The 5,172-nt window shown below is 42.6% G+C and overlaps 1 non-coding gene across 1 annotated transcript; it reads left to right on the forward strand.

The window, feature by feature from the left end:
* The first annotated feature begins 1,071 nt into the window (after window positions 1–1,071).
* On the forward strand, window positions 1,072–3,609 carry LOC104371555 (RNA polymerase II subunit M). The gene is made up of 3 exons (XR_015222533.1): window positions 1,072–1,434; window positions 2,086–2,308; window positions 3,274–3,609. It is a non-coding gene; the product is annotated as an RNA polymerase II subunit M (transcript).
* The last annotated feature ends 1,563 nt before the right edge of the window (window positions 3,610–5,172 follow it).

Raw genomic sequence — 5,172 nt, forward strand, 5'->3', positions numbered from 1 at the left:
GCATGGCAGCGGCGGGCGGCGGAGCCGGCCTGCGCGGCCGGAGCCTCCCCGAGCTGCGGGAGATGCTGCGGCGGCAGGAGCGGCTGCTGGCGGACCGGTGAGGCGGGGCGGAGCGCGGGCGCCGAGGCGCGGGCTGCGGCCGTCCCCGCGTGGGCGGCAGTGCCAGACCCCTTCCTCCTGCTCGAGCCCTGTCGGGGCGGGCGGAGCCGCGCGGGGATCCGCGTTTTGCCGCGGCGGCGGCCCCTTAGCGCGGCCCCCGGGCCCCGGCCCCGCCGTCGCCCGTCTGCCGCTGCGTCAGGCCGCGGAACCGCCGCCATCCCTGCCGCGTTAAGGTCGCAGCCGGTGAACGTCGGTCACGGTGTATCCGTCTGTGCCGTTTTACCGCCGGCGGGCATCCGCAGTGGGAGCCGGACGGGCATTTTTGGGAATAAATACAGAAAAATCGGTGTGCTGCACTTTGATCACAGTGCCGAGCGATGTTTGCGTGCCGCGCTCTTGGGAGCAGCGGTCACATCTTCGGGCAGAACAAAAACTAAGAGTTGCTTTGTTGCGGTGTACAGCTGGGGCCGCCAGTGCCCTGCATCCTACCGCTTTCCAGAAATCTAACACGTAAATAAGGAAACTTATTGAGTGAGAAATCTGCCACATGAACCGTTCTAATAAAACAGTTCTGTATATCAGATTGAAATAGGATTGTTTATACCCTGTTACATGATTTTTTTTTTTTTTTTTTGGCCTTAGGAAATTCATTGCTAGGCTTCCAGATAAGGGTAAGAAGATCTCCGATTTTGCTGAAAAGCTGACGCTGCTATTCACAAGAAGAAGAATTAGCAAGGACGGCTGTGCTGTTATCCGCTGTCAGGTTGGAGTTTCAGGTGAAACAGGAGGAGGTGAATACGAGCAAACGGCAAGTTATCCTGAACAAAGACACACTAGACTGTGAAGAGTCCTCAGTCTTGATGAAAACTCTAATATTAAAGAAGCGTCTGAGATTTCTTCCCAAAGGCAAGAGGTAGAATGTATTGAGCAAGATGCCACAAATACAGCTCTGGAAAATCAGAGGACTCGGAGGGAAAATGATAAAGTAAAGACTGTTACAAAAGATCAGAGTCCTTTTTTGTGAAGTTGTCTCCAGATCAACTGTGAGCAGTCATCTGAAAAATGATCAGCAGATATCTCAGAGCAATACTGAGGATAGTACAGAAAGTACAGCTGCTTTGGACAACAGTAAAGATGTGTTGGTTGACGCCTTTCAAAAAGTACAATTGTAGATGTGGATAATAGTGAAAAAGTATTGGAAAAAGAGCAGAATGTGGCTAAACCTAAGGGCAATGTCTTTGGAAGCCTGCACCCCAAGACACCACATTTTATTGAAGTTCTTGAGTCTAGAGCCAAGAAACCCAGTCATAAAAAAAGCAAATTTAAACCAAATGTGTAAGTATTATGGAATAGAAAAATCTTTTGTGAAATAATTGACTTGTATGAAATTGGAAATGGACAGAACAAGCATGATGGGTTTATTTTCTTGTGATGATTAAAGAGGTTTAAGTTCATATGACATGCAGGTTAATAATGTTAAAGACCCAATATAAGTGCCACAGAATCTCAATATTGAATGGTGAAACAATGTCATGAATCTTCATAGAGTTACATAGCTTAAGCTACAAAACTATTAAACAGTCGGTGAAGCATTATTGTAGATTGATTCTAGAATTTGGAGAACTTAATAGCAGGTGGCCTTTTCCTTTTTCCTGCACCTCTAGCAAATTACTGATCACATTGTCTGTCCTGGTAGCAGCAGCAGTTTATACTTTGTGTGACTCCTACAGCATTGCCATGTCATGCTTGCTAATTAAATGGCTTATCTTTTTGTTCGCTATCAGGAGTAACTTGTGATATCGTCTCTCTGCAGAGATATCTCTTTAGTTTTTCTGAGCACTGCTTATTTTTAATTGTTTTTGGTGTCATATCACTTCATGTTTCTTTTCAACTGTTACATGTTGAAAATAACAAGTTATAGAACTGAAGTCATTCAACCTCGTGCTGCAAGTTTGGGTCGCAACTTTTATGTTTTATCTCTTCCAGGTTATCAGGAGAGCAAAGTGGATCATCGCATGGTTCCTCATCCAGTCAGTCACCTGGGGGATTTGGCTCTCCAATTACAACTGAAGAAAGACGACTTAGAGATAAGAAACACTTGAATGACATCACAGCAGCTCGGCTGCCACCGCTTCACCCATTCACCTGCTAAGCTGTTGTCCATAGAGGAATCCATAGCAATTCAGATACAGCAAAAGAAGCTTATGAGGTAAAATTTAAGATTTGGTCTGAAAAGCAATTATATAATTGGGATGACTCCTGAAAAAAAAAAAAAGTAAAGGGGTCTTTCATACTTACGAACTTCATTTTGAAATTGAGATGGGCAGACTTTCAGGAACAGCAGTTTTTCTTGTATTCTTGTATTTGATTCTTTTAATGATATAACTAAATAATGTATTAATTCCTTCTGAAACTTATTCCTGCATTAAACAAAACCTAGTGTTTCTTTTCGTGTGTTGATTACTCTAAACTCATTGCACTCACTTCACCTCTGACTAGGAAATTTGAATTTATACCTTGCCTATTAGTCTTTAAAGAGTTTTTGGCCCTTGCATAAAGGAACGCCTAGCAGTATTTGTTATTCTTGAATATGCAAGTATCTGTGTTTGCCTTTATTTATACTGTGCCTGAAGGATCTGAGTTCTGAGGTTCTTCAAATCTCGCTGCGAGGATTTTGATTTTGACTTGCCAGGTAGTGCCAAGCTAATGTTTAAATTAGATGCTATTGTAAAATTGTTTGTTGCTTCTTAGTGTTTTAAAGCACTTGTTAATTTAGTAATCTTGGCACTTTAAGAGAGGTCATGTGTTTGGAAAATGCAGACATTTTTGCTGAGATTGCTGAATGATGAGCATTGCTATTGGTACATGCTTACTGTGGACTGATGATCTGTTAAAGCTGACATTAGTGTATCACAGGTGAGGACTGCCACATGGGGCATTTCGACTCTTATAAAAATATCTTCAAATTTTAATAGCATGGTTATGTCTAAGCGTGAAAAGAAACCTGAAATTTCTTGCTAGTTACTAAAACTTTTAATAAGCCCACTCTGGAATTACTAATATATTATGTCAAATTTATACTTTAGTATATTAGTTTTTCATGACCAGGATAAAGATGATGAACACCTTTCTAACTTGTGTCCTTTTTTTTTTTTTTTTTCTCCTTTTATGTAGGAAATGCAAGCCAAGCTTGCAGCACAGAAGCTTGCAGAGAGATTGAATATAAAATGCTCAGGTTTGAACCAGAGGGGAAGGCCTCAATGCAATACAGAGAAGTGAGAGATGAAGATTATTTTTCAGCAGAGGACTGAATTCAAGAAGGGATGTCTGAGGATGAGCCATGTAACTGATCTTTATGGAGTACTTCTTAAAACCCAAACCAGGATATTGAGAATGCTTGATCTAGTCATTTTTTTCTTAAATTGTAACATTACAGCTATGGGAGGAAGGGTTCAGTATAAACCTCATAAATATAAGTGTTTTAAGTGGTAACCCAGTGTTATTGGGGGACTGTTTGAGCCATTGGGGCCGTTAATCCTTGTAGAATGCCCCATAGTTTTCAGCTACAGCAAAGTGAGCTCTTTTAATATGCTTTTGCAGGCTATAACGAGTCATCTGCAAGAGCAGGTTTCTTCTGCGCAGACAGGCGGTTTGCAAGGGGCATCGGCCACAAGGTCCGTAAAGTAAGCTCAGGTGCCTATGAGCCGCTTGCGTGTCTGAAAGCTCTTGTCTTGTACAAATGTGAGAAACTTCTTCTGTCTATTTAAGATTATCTTGCCTTTACCCCATGGTGAAATACATGCCCGGACAGCTGCAATAAACACATGATAGTTAGCTGTAAGTTGGCTTTTTACCACATGAGAGCTTATTTCTGTGCCCACATCTTAAAATAACAATTTCTGCTCTTGTGTTGTAAATAGGTTAAGAATTTCAAGTTATTTTGTAACTCGAATTCCATTGGGCTTTAAGAGAATCTGCTGTTTCATTGTTGGTGATTACGGCAAGGAACATCAAGAGGTCAAGTTAATCTGAAGACTCTAATATATTTTATTAAATTTCTTGGTGTTTTTCCATATATTTGTACACTGCTTTCATACTTCGGAATACTATTTTTTCATAGTCTGATACTGTAAATTAAGAGATCCACCTTCTGGTTTTCTTCTAGAAGATGTTTGTGTATTTTGCAGTTTTAGCTGTTCTTTGAAGATAAAAAGAATGTATTCCCTACAATAACATTTTCTGCCTTTTAATATGAATTTTGAAAGATAAGGAACACATCTGAGAAGTATTTCACAATGATATTCCACTGTTGACTAGGATGTTCCAGCCCTAGTATGAGGTCAGTTCTAAAAACAAACTGAGAAATGCTGTGTATAGCCTGGCAGCACCTGTTTTCTGAGACGCTGCAGCAGCAGCATGTGCGGGGCAGCTGTGTGTGCGATGCTCTCTCTGGATGTGTACATATTCCTGCAGGAATGGCGTCTCTGAAAACCAGCGGTGCTCCAGGTGTGTGAGTCATTCGAAAAGCGCACGATGTCATCTAGAAATGGGGGATGAAAGTCTCTGCCACTTCTTGAGTGCATACAGCACTTACTAGCAGGCAGTAACTCTCCCAACTGCTCCACAAGCTCTCCCAGGCAGTCCTTGTGGCACAGTCCATACCCTGGCAGTGCAGTTTGACAGACTGAGCTGCTGCTAAGCTAATACTTGGTATTTTTGACTAGGTCACCTGTGATGCCGCTTTTCAGTACCCTTTCCTCTGACAAGTTTCTTGTTCTCATTGTTCATTGGCTTCCCATCAGCTGTCTGCTCTTCCGTTTTCCTCATAAGACTTATCTCCTGTTGTTGTGGGTTAGGCCGCTCCAGCAACCGAACCACACAGCCGGTCACTCACCCTCCCCCACCCCAGGAATGAGGGAGAGAATTAAAGGAGAAACAGGAAACCCGTGGGTTGAGATAAGAACAATTTAATACAGATAAGTAATACACAGAGTAGATGCTCACCACCCCCTCTTATCCGCAGCCCGTCTCGTCCTGAAGCTGCAATCCCAGACGAACGCGAGGCCCCGAAAT

Source organism: Tauraco erythrolophus, chromosome 14 (assembly GCF_009769465.1).
Source record: "Tauraco erythrolophus isolate bTauEry1 chromosome 14, bTauEry1.pri, whole genome shotgun sequence".
NCBI lineage: Eukaryota > Metazoa > Chordata > Aves > Musophagiformes > Musophagidae > Tauraco > Tauraco erythrolophus.